Consider the following 12,192-nt stretch of genomic DNA (forward strand, 5'->3'; position numbering starts at 1 on the left):
TTGACGCAAGAGGTGGAACAGCTGACGGTGGGACAAAAGGAACTAGTGGAGCAGGTGGAAAAGAACACTGCGGTACTAGGAGGGTTGAAAGCGACACAAAAAGAAATCAAAAATGAATTAATAGCGACAAAGAGGGAATGTCGGATGGTACGTGAGGGGTTGACAAAGCGTTTGGACGAGGTGACAGAGGCAATGGAGACAAAGGACCGGGAGGTGAGGACGCACATGGAAACGGTCAAGGTGGCCTTAGAGGACGAAATTGAGGAGACGCACCGGGAAATAAAAGAGGTGAAGCAGAAATTAGACGAAGTGGAAGAGGGGGTGAGTGAAATTAAGAAGAGACGGAGGGAAACTAAAAAGGAGATAAAGGAGGAAGTGATGGAATTGGTGCAAGGTCTGTGCTCAAATCATGATGGTGTGCTTGCTAACCAAATAAAGAGTTTGCAGGTGGCGAAGGAGATGCGGAGACGAGGTGCCAAGGTGAGTGGCGTTATACTCGAAAATGTATATGGTGTGAGGGGAGATTCAGTCGGCTTGGGGGTTGGTTGGGACCCGGGTGTTCGTGAGAGGCCGCTGGTAAAGTGTGCGACAGGTGCAGAGTGTGAAGGAGGAGGTGTGCGAGAATGTCCGACTATGGGGTGTGTGAGGAAAAAGTGCGCGCCGAGGAGTGAGTGTGCTGTTGAGAGTGAGTTGGTCGTAGCGCGTGTGCGGGGGGGCACATGGAAGCGCATGATGGGGAGTGTTACAAGGGATGTAACGAGAGAATGCACACCTGTGGTGAGTGTTACGGAGGGTGTAACGGGAGAGTGTGTGCAAGAGGATGCGCGAGAAAGGTGTGTAATGGACGGGTGCATGAGGACAGAGTGCGCTGTCGAGAGTAAGGGTGAATGCGCGACCGAGTGTGGTGGTGAAAGTAGTGAGAGTGACACGGAGCATGAGTTGGTTGTGGCAGGTGAGAAAGAATGTACACCTGGAATGGAAGGATGCACATCTGAGATGGTCGAGCGCGTGTGGGAATGCACACTTGAGTTAGTAGTCAAGCACGTGATTGGGTGTGCAAGTGAGTGCACACCGGTGGTTGTCACAGACGAGGTGACCGAGGAGGGGGCGCGAAGAGGTGTGTTGGTGATGTGTACGAACGACAAGTGTGTGCCAAGGTGTGCGGTGGTCAGGTGTGTGACGAAGTCTACGAGTGAACCTGGAGGGTGTGTCAGAGAAGGTGCAATGACGAAGAGCATGGAGACCGCTGGATGTGTGAGCAAGGAACGGGCTGCGGGGTGTAAGCATGCAAGTGGAGCATCAACGCTAAACGGGATAGCGGTTAGATCGACTTATAGCCGAAGCGAGCCCTCGGTTCGTGCCGGGGTTTGCGTGCCGCGGGAACCAGCAGGGATCGTAACCGCGGCGGTTTCAAAGGAACCGCCGTACGCGATCCACGCCGGGCCGCATTCTGAACGGTCACGTCCGTGCTCCGCTCAGCAGAGCGGCGGCCCGGTAGGAAGGGTCGGCATGGCGACCCTTTGTGGTTGAGGCGTTCCGGCAGGGCGAGATCAGGTCATCAGGTGGGAGACCGAAAGGCTCCGCGCCGAGGTGGACCTTGGGATCTCGGCCTGAGCGAACCCCCTTCCCTGCACCGAATGCCGGACGGATCCAACCGCCGGCAACGAACCACCCGCATTCATGGCTCGACTTGGCGAAGCCAGGTTCTGAGCATGAATTGGCGCACCGAGAGGCTCAAGTGAGTAGATGTGTGATGATGATAGTGTTTTGGGACCCGAAATTGAAAAGCAAAATTTGATGATTGGCAAAGGATTGGCAGATTGATGATTGGTAGAGTAATTGGAAAATTTTTGATTGGCTGGAATTTGGTGAGCAAAATTTATAGTGAGAGATGCCCGATGTGGTGGGATGGCAACTCTGCCACCCCTCACAGCGGGGGCAAAGGAGCAGTAGTTCTATGGGGTTTGGCAGTGAAAACTAGCCCGGGAGGGTTAGGATAAAATGATAGGGATCTAGAGAAGATTACCATAGGTAACGGTAAGGTTAGGTAGCGACATTGGACAGGTAGTGAGGACATGGAGAGGGTAGTTGGATGATAATGACGAGGGAGCGCAATAATGTAAGGGGCGACGGGGAAGCGCGAGTTTTAGCAGGGCACCAGGTAGATTAGATGATGCCGTGTGAGTGGGTATTGATATCGAGCAAATGAGGAATTGCGGGGCAATGCTCTGGAGAGATGTGTGTGTGAGCGTGGGAAAATCTGGGTGCCTGAGGCAATGGTTTCGAGAATGGAAAGTGTATGGAACAGTGTATGAGTGAGTTACTGGTGATTGAGTGGTGTGTTGACCAAATGGTCCAGGGAGGAAGGAGGGTTCAGGAAGCACCAGTAGGAGTGATTGCACAGGTGTGCAACTGAACAGGTGTATGGAGTATGGAATATATGGAGTATGGAATGGATGGTATATAGTGAGTATGGTGGAAACTGTGGAGTGGAGTGGATGGTGCGAAGGTGTGAATGGGGGGAGAGTGGACCCCTATCACGAATACCCGGGGAGGGTAGTTTAAGAGTTAGGTAGAGGGTACAGGTAAATTGTGGTTGGATATTGGCATCTGTGGTGCGTGTGGAAGAATGGAGTTTGGATGGGTGCATTAGTGTTGTGGAAATGGCTGGGCGTGTGGCCTGTTAGTGTGTGTAGTTGGCTGAGCACTCCACCACTGTGAGGATGTCGGCCAGGTGAGGCCGCAGGTGGGCTCTGGGAGCCGGTAGAGTTGTTGTGGATGGGGCCCGAGGATCCGGAGGACGGAACCGGGTAGCCCAGTGCCAGAGAGGGCATCGAGTGGGGAGAGCGCCAGAGGGCCTTCCCCAGTTAGATAGGTTAGGGTGAGGAGCAGGTAAGCTCGGAGGCAACTACAGTGGTGGAGGTGTGCAGGTGGGTAGACCTGCTGGGAGAGCTGCACGACCCAGCCCGGAAATTGTGCGAAGGCACAGGGAGTTGAATCGGGGGAGTGAGACCCCAAATTGATGAAGCACCACAGTTTGGTCAATGGGAATTTGGTTCTTAAAACCGCATAGAGTAAGATGGCCAATGGTTTGGCAGGGAAAGACCCCGGGTAGTGTAATGTGTATTAAAGTCATTTCGAAGATAGTTAGGATTAAGAATCTCCTCGCACCATCTACGTCCACTCACCTGAGGTGACGACGTGCCTCCACACCATGCCATGTTTTATTATTTTTGTGCAAATGTTTGGAATGTGAGACGCATCATGACGTGGGTGTGACATTGTGCTGTTGTTCCATCTCTCCCTCCTTATGAGCATTGATGATGAATTGATGATGGCAAATTTTGGATTAGTGGGAGTGAAGACGAATTTGGTATGGGGGAAATATGGGGAAGATGAGACATTAGTGACAAATTTGTAAATGTGTAGATTGTTGTAAATATGGGGTAAGGGCAAGGGTAGAGTAGGTGACAGGGGGGGGGGGGGGGGGTGACGTACGGTAGGGACGAGCTTTTCTCCGCTCCGTCTCCAAACGCACCTCGCCTTGCATTGCCTTGTTTGATGTGTACCCTTGTGACCTTACCCCTCACTCACCTGTCTTCTGTCTCCCTGTCTGCCAACCGAGGACTGTGCTCGCTGGGCACCGAATGGAACGTGCGGGAGTCCGCCAGGGTGTACCAGAACTCCCACAACCAGCATGCATTGCATTGATGCACCACTTATGGACCGCCGTCTTGCGGACAAGCACCACTTTATGGACCCCACGTTTTGGGGCTTGGCACCTCTGCTGGAGCCGGCCACGATTGCCCAGGGTCTTGCTTGCGGACCTCGGTAAGGTGGCACCTATGCCAAACAGGTGGACCACCCTTAGTTGGCCCCTGTGGCCCTAAATAAAAATGGACACGTTTTGTGCTTTTTATTTCCAAGTAGGCCGCATGAAGCGAGAAAACATCAGGAAGAACATCGGCCCAGCAGAAAAGAGGAAGACCACCACCAGTTGTTTTTTTATGTGTGCTTATTATGAACTGGTGACTGTTGCACCGAAGGGTGCTCTTGGTGCTTTTGGTGATTGGTGCTTTGGGTGTATTGGTACTGGTGCGTCGATGCAATGCGTGCTGTCTCCTCCCTCCCAACAGGAATTTCTTTTTGTCTCCCCAAAAGAAAAATCACAGGTCCTGGGTTGCGTCTTGTAAATAGTCAAGTAATACCAATGTAAATAATGCTCCCCCAGCGTAAATGTTTAGTTTTGAAAATAATTCCGCAATTCGGTTAGCTGTGGGTGTGAAACTGTTAGGCAGGGTGCAACGCAATTAGCGGGACATATTTATTCGTGTTTTAAAATTATCGCACTCAGGGTCAGATTAATTGTAGAGGGAATTACACCTACGTGCCACACTAAAGGTAAAATTTTCGGGCCGGGACGTTCCGTAAGGAAGGAGGGTGCAGTGTTGGGGATTTGGGAATTGTGTGTGTAATTTGATGTAAATTTTCCCCTTTTGTATGCTGTAAATATTCCCTGTAAATATCATCCTCCAATTGTAGTGTCAAAGATCAATGGTCGTCTGTAGTTAGGCCATCGCACACACGTAGCAAATCTATGATTTCCCTCATTAGTTATGTCCTTAGTAAATGTAGTTGAAGGTTCTGTGATCCACTAGTTCATTACGTTGCATCGAATTAAATAAGATAAATCCCTCCGACATGGCATCTTCAAAGTGCCAGGTTTATCCACTTTGCTGCATTTTCATCTCCCGTCCACTTTGCTGCATTTTCATCTCCCGTCCACTTTGCTGCATTTGACTCCATTACGCACGAGGTAACCTTGGAGAAGAAAGGCGTGTCTCCACCTCGTCATCGGGGGGGGGGGGGGGGGGGGAGAGGAGTCAGCCAAGCGCGAGGAACAAGGTGTGGCTTTGCCAACGCCTCATCAAGAGGGGCGGGATCGGTGAGCCCTCGCACCAATCACGGCTGAGGCGAGCTCACCGAGGGGCGGATCCAACGCGGGTTGATCCCAAAAGCACGTCATAAAAGGGCAAGCGGGGGGTTTTATAGGAGAGAAGCGGACACGAATGGTTACGTGCGCGGACTGCCTCAATGTGCTGCCCCCTTGCGCTGGAGCTTGCGCCGCCTCGTGTCGTCTTGGGCCCTGCTGACTGCGGGATCGACGCGGGAGAATCCAGCATCATGCCACCGGCCCCGACACCTTCTCAAAGCGACCTCCCTGGACCGTGCCCCGTCCTGCTGGCATTCAATCCAATCGGCAATTTCCCCATCGTGTGAGTCTGCCCGTTTGTCCGTCTTTCATGTTGTCTTGGGGTTAAAAGTAAGACTGTCCATAGATAAGCTAATAATTTGCACTGTGTCTCCTGCTCTTTCCATTGCCTTGTAAATCATATTCCATTTCTTTTCTGCTTTAGTTGTGTGTAAATAGTAATAAATCCTGTTATTCCCTACTTTGTCTTTTTCTTCTTCATGCTCTTTCGGTCGCTTTAGAGGTTTCCATCATTGCACACCTGTGGCACGATTTGGCCAACGTTTAGGATCGGGTTTAGTACTGTTAATGGCTCGAACTTCGGGTTGCTAAAACCGCTCGGCAACTAGTCCATCTAAAACCGGGGTTCGAGCGGTACTTGGCTCCCTAGTCTGCGGAGGGATGGATAAAGGTATTCGGGATAAACCCTGGACCCATAACCCTGATCCGTTCCATCCCGCGGGAGAGCGTTACAAGTACCAGGACCGGGGAGACGGCCAGCTTAACAGGACAAGGGGCTAATCACCCCTTGCTAACAGGAGAGCCGTCCCCCGTATCCGTAACAATATTATTGAAACACAGAATACAATTCTTTTTCACAATTCTGTAACTTTGATTGTGCTTTCACCCTTCATGAAATATATATATATACAGTCACCTGAAAAAGGGAGTACACCCCATGTAAAGTTTTGACTTTTTCAACATATTTCAACATACAGCTATTTGATCTTCATTTCAACAATATTGATAGATAAAGGTGATATAATATAACAAATATCATGAAACATTTACATTTTGTACTCCATTGTAAAATTTAAATAAACATAAATGCAAATTTCGCATGTGGAAAAAGTAAGTACACCCTTGGCTCTAATAGGTGGTATTGCCCCCTTTGGCAGAAACAATCTCAAGTGGGCGTTTCTTATAACTATCTACCAGTCTCTGACATCGACTGGGAGAAATTTTTGCCCACTCCTCCATGCAGAATTCTTTCAGCTGTGCGATGTTTGAGGGGTTTCTTGCATGCACAGCTCGTTTCAAATCCCCCCACAACATCTCAATGGGATTTAGATCCGGGCTTTGACTTGGCCATTCCAGAACCCTCCATTTCTTTCTTTTCAGCCATTCATTGGTGGATTTACTGGTATGTTTAGGGTCATTGTCATATTGCAAGACCCACCTTCGGTTGAGCTTCAACTTTCTGACAGATGGCCTCACATTATCCTCAAGCACCCTCTGGTACAATGAAGAATTAATAGTGGATTATATGGTGGTGAGCTGCCCAGGCCCTGATGCAGCAAAGCTGCCCCAAACCATAATATTTCCACCACCGTGCTTTACAGTTGGTATCACGTTTTTGTGGTCAAATGCTGTCTTTGGTTTTCGCCAAACATGTCTTCTGGTACTGTGGCCAAATAGCTCTGCCTTTGACTCATCTGTTCAGAGCACATTGTTCCAGAAGTGGTGGTCTTTGCCTTGGTGTTCATTGGCAAACTTTAGTCTTGTCCTCATGTTTTTTCTGGACAGCAAAGGTTTCCTCCTGGCACACCTCCCATGTAGATCACATTTGTGCAGCCTCTTTCTAATGGTAGACTCGTGAACTTTGACATCAACAGTGGAAAGAGCGACCTGTAGGTCCCGTGATGACATTCTGGGGTTCTTAGAGACTTCTTTCAGCATCTTGCGGTCTGCTCTTGGGCTGAACTTGCTGGGGCGGCCTGGCCTGAACAAGTTGGCAGTTGTTTGGGATCTTCTCCACTTGTAGATAATCTTCCGGACAGTCGAATGATTGATTTGAAATTGTTTGGAGATTTTTAAATCCCTTCCCAGACTCGTAGGCATCTATAACATTCTTTCTGATCCCCCAAGGGGGGATTAATCCCCTTGTTCTTTCTGGGCTTGGTGGAACCGAGACTTGAAACGCCCCTTCCGGGCAAACGCAAAGTAGGGTTTCGGGACCAACTCTCGCTCGTACCTAATTCCCTGCGCCGCCACGGAAGTGAGGAAGCAAGCCTCGCACGAGCCACGTATGGTTTGGGTTTGCCGAGCGGATTGAGTACCACGTGGTCCATGCAGTTTGGGTCGTGGAACCCGATTCGAGCGGTTCTATTCGTACCAAGCTTAGCCAATGAGGAAACCACAGGAACGATCGAATGGAAAAAGGAAGAACACAGGTTTAATTATTCCCACACGTATGTATAATGATCGGGACGCAGAGACACAGAGCAGCACTTAGTCAGTCTTATCTTATCATCCGGACGTGGGCCCGTCACACTCACACAGGGGATTGCAGATGGGTTGATGTTCAGCCAAACGCGTCGACGTGGTCATCCAGGAACGGCCCCGTCCGGCTCTCCACGGTCCCAGCACGTCCCGCGAAGATGTTAGCAGGCGGTGGAAGGCACCTCGTAGCGCGTCTCCCGAACAAAGGCAGCCGATGAAGTGGAACGGCAAATGCGGGACTCTCAGCGTGGCTGGCGATTACACCGCCGTTATCACTCGCGCGACTTAATGCACTGTATATGGATCGGCCTCCAACTCAACCGAGCATCACTTTATAATAGCGCGTATTCCGGTTCATGCGCGTCTTTGTTCACCCGCGTATCTCTCACAGTTTTCTGACGCTCACAACTCCTCTTCAACGATTCCTCCAGGTTGGTCAGTGCGCGCGAGTCCTCCTCTCATCACCGAGTCCTTGCGAGTCCTCCAGGCCTCTTACTGCTGCGAGTCGAGTCCTTGCGAGTCCTCTCGGGGGCTTTGTGCAACGGGTTATATAGCTACGCCCACGAACCTTCTGGAACCCTCTCGAACCTTTTTACCACGCCCTGTGACGCAGCGCCGCCACCACCACCTCTGAACCCTGATTGGCGGCTCGTGCCTACCGTCAGCGCTTCTGCCGCCCCCTCATTCGGCTCCGCCCTGACCCTCCTAGGCCTGCCTCGTGTTAATTCGCCCAAAATGAACCAAAGTCAGCACAAAGGGGCATGAGGCTAGGGAGGTTGGAAAGTCGGTAGAAGTAGGACCTATTCTCCTGACTCTACTCAACGCAGAACTAATATAGGAAAAGGACTAAGCTCACAAATACGAAGAAATAACTACACTATCGCGAGGCTACATGTTGCTTGTGTGACTAACTATGAGGGGAAAATTTGAACCTTTATTATACTCTTTATTATACCTTTATTATACTGTACAAACTCAAAACCGCAACACTACCCCTCTCCCTCGTCAGGCTCGTCCCCGAGTCGAACCTACAAAAACTGGAACGACCGGTTTTGAGAAAGATCTGGGACTAACTCTTACTGCTACATGTGACATATAGATGTGGTTCCCCCTAACATTTACTCTAACCCATGTATGCGACAGTTTTAAAACACTAAATATGTCCCACCTACTGCGTTTAGTAGCTAACTAACAGAATCACGCCCACAATTAACCGAATCCGGAATTGTTTTCAAACTAAACATAGAGCCGGTGGGCAGCATTTTTATATACAAGCACAAAACCTACTCCTTATTTACAGTTCTATGACCCAGGACCTGTCCTTTTTGGAAAGAAGATTGGAGGGGAGAGAAAGCACAGCAAAGCACAAACACACTCAGAAATTCACATTTCATTTGCTGCTGGTGTCTTGCATCTTGTATCTTCGGTGTGCGTATATCAAACCGGCAAGCCCCTGGACCGGCATACAGGCCATTCCTGCTCTTCAGGGCTAAATATACTTACAATTCTTCTCGTCCCTAGCACACAATAATAAAAATGCACAAAATCTGTGTTTAGTGTATTTTGCCAGCAGGGCCAACCCTATGTGGTCCGACTGCGTGACATTGATGCCACTCAAAACAAGTGGTCCGAAGATGCAAGGTGAATTTGCAGCAAAGTGCTACACAGGTGAGGTGTAAGGCCACAAAAATTGTGGTCCATACATGTATTGTGCAGCAAAGTGTTTGTGGCAGCAGGGTGCTGCACATGTGCAGCAAAGTTATAACAAATGAAAAGGATACGGCAGCAAAGTGCTGCGCAGTTCGGCTGCACAGCTGTAGCAAAGTGTAGCAGGGATGCTGCACAGGTTGATGGTGCTGCACAGTTCCACCTCCAAAATGGTCCTGGGGTGGGGGGAGAGACAAAGCACGACCAGCAAAGCAGAGAGAGCACAAAGGTACACAGCAATACAATGTAATGCAGCATGAAGGGCGCCGAAGAGCGAGCAGAGCAAGCTCGTCCCTAACCGTTGGTACCCCCCAATGTCGGCTTACACTACCCTGGCCCTTCCTGGTATTTACAAATTCGTCTCTACGTCTTGTCTCCCATATCCCCCTCTAAGCCAAATTCGTCTCCCAATCCCTCCCAGGAAGGAAGGAATGGAACAAACACAATGTCCCATTACGTCATGATGCGTCTTACTCACTCAAACAGTTTACTTGGTCCTGGTGCGGAGCTTCGTCCTCCTGGTGGATGGCTGTGGATGGCGTGAAGGGGATTTCTCTCATCCTAACTACTCTACTGACCTTTACTTTTACACTACCCGGGGTCGTACCCTGCCAATCGGCCATCTTTAAACTATGTGGTTCTAAAAACCGAATCCCCATTGACCACCTGGTGCCTTCCAAAATTTGGGTCTCACTCCCACTGAAGTTTCATACTGTGCCTTTGCACAATTTCGGGGCTGGGTCGTGTGGCTCCACTAGCAGGTCCAACTACCTGCGCACCTCCGCCACTGAAGTCGCCACCCGGGCTTACCTGCTCCTGCGACTACCTAAACTGGGGAAGGCCCCACCTGGCTCTTTACTCCCTGATGCCCTCCTTGGCATTGGGCTACCCGGGTCCTTCCCTTGGATCCTCGGGCCCCACTGAACAACTCACGACTACCCTAACTGGCTCCCAGAGCCTACCTGTGGCCTCACCTGGCTGACAAACTACCAGTGGCGGAGTGCCCCAATAACCATACTCACCAATTAAGCCACACGCCCAGCCATGTCACTGACTCATGCACCCAACCAAAGCACTTCATTGCCACTACCCGCACCACAGGTGTCAATATCCAAACAATTTACCTAAGCCCTCTACCTGGGTTTAAACTACCCACCCCGGGCATTCGTGAATGGGTCCATCTCCCCCATTCACTCCTTCGCACCATGCATTCCACACCTTTTATTCCACACCAAGCATTCCATACCAAATATTCTCACACAATTATCTCACACACCAAATTCGCACACCTTTTGTGCTCACACACCTGTTTTCACTTGCACACCATGCAAGTCAATTCACACTACTACATTTGTCTCAATACACAACTCCTCACACACACAGCATCATCTATCTATCTGCTTATCCCCTAAAACATGTCATCCCATTACACTATGCACACCCTTCGTCATTATCATCCATCTAATCTCGCTACGTCCCCACTACAGTACAAAAGTCACTACTTAAATCTCATGTCCTCTACTATCATCTAATTCCCTATCAATTATCCTAGCCCTCCCTTGGCTAGCTTCGGTGCCCCATGGCGGTAACCATTGTTGGCCCCCCATGTGCCTATCACTGCCATCCCCCTAATCTAATGCTCATGGGCCCGGTTGAGGAATGGTAAAACTCCCATTCCCCCACGCAGGGTACCATTCCCCAACACTATTGTCATTCGTCCACTGCACTTGAGCCTCTCCGTGCAGAAATACATTGTCACAGCTCAGCTTCCAAAAGCCGAGCGATCCATGCGGGTGGTTGGTCTACTGTAGGCTGGGTCCGTCCGGCATTTTCGATCAAGGGGAGGAGACATGGATGGGCCGAGGTTCAGGGCCCCATCTCTGCGCGGGGCCTCGCAGTCCTACGCACGATGGCCAAAACCGCCCACGGTCGGAGCACTGCACCCGCCAGGGGGCGCGGCTCCGAGCTCTCCTACCTCCCCTTGAACCTTGACGTTCGCCTTTACCGCCACGGCGCGGCACCAACCATACAGGGCGGGGGCCGGCACGAATCGTGCACGTCGGTCCTTGTGACACGGCCGTGGCATCGATCCCCACCGGTCCCGCTGCAAACAACTCACCGAGGGCTCATGTCGGCTATCCGTCGCGCTAAATGCTCCCCCGGTCTGTGTCGATGCTTGAGCCACGTTCTTACCACTCGCGACCCACTCCGCACTCGCACACCGAGGCGCCCCCATACACTCCAGACATTCTGTTGCAGCACGCTCTCCTCTCACGCCCTCTGGTGTGCATTCTCCCTCGCACACCGTACTCGCACCTGCACACCTAGGCACACTCACACCTTTCGTTACACACTCGTTACGTACTCCGTAACGCCCATGGGTGTGCACTCTCCTGGTACACACCCAATCCTCATACATTTTTTCTCCACGCACTCGGATGTGCACTCCTCTGTTACACACTCTGTAACACACTCTTCTCCGACACACTCTTCCCGCACACATTCCGGTGTGCATTCTCTCTCACTCTGCTTGGCCAACGCACACTCTGTAACACACTCTCCTGTTACACACTCGCGCTCCGGTGCACACTTCTCTCACACATGCACCATTCGCCTTCGTACACCGCACCATGGACCTTCCACGACCGCCCGGGTTTCTTCTCGATCCCAAGCGCGCCAAAACCCTTTTCCATTCGTGCCAACCGATCACAGCCCTCCTGGGCGTGGTGTTGCACGTAGCGTGTAGCGTGCGACGCGGGCCCAGCGGAGATTAAACGGGCCGCGGTCCAGCGCGGCGCCCCGAACCGGCCCCGTTGCCTGTTCGTCTTCCAAAGTCATGTCAGGGAAGGGATTTATTTAGTGTTGTAATAAAGATCCCGCCTAAGTGTCTAAATGAGTGCATTGCCATACGGGACAAAGGTTTGGCTACCAGGTGAGACACACAGGGGCGTTATCTTTTAATCCCTACTCTATTTATCACTCAAACATCCTGGTATATGTTCACAGGTATA

The sequence above is a fragment of the Myxine glutinosa genome, chromosome 7 (genome assembly GCF_964187855.1).
Source record: "Myxine glutinosa chromosome 7, kmMyxGlut1.1, whole genome shotgun sequence".
In the NCBI taxonomy this organism is placed as follows: domain Eukaryota; kingdom Metazoa; phylum Chordata; class Myxini; order Myxiniformes; family Myxinidae; genus Myxine; species Myxine glutinosa.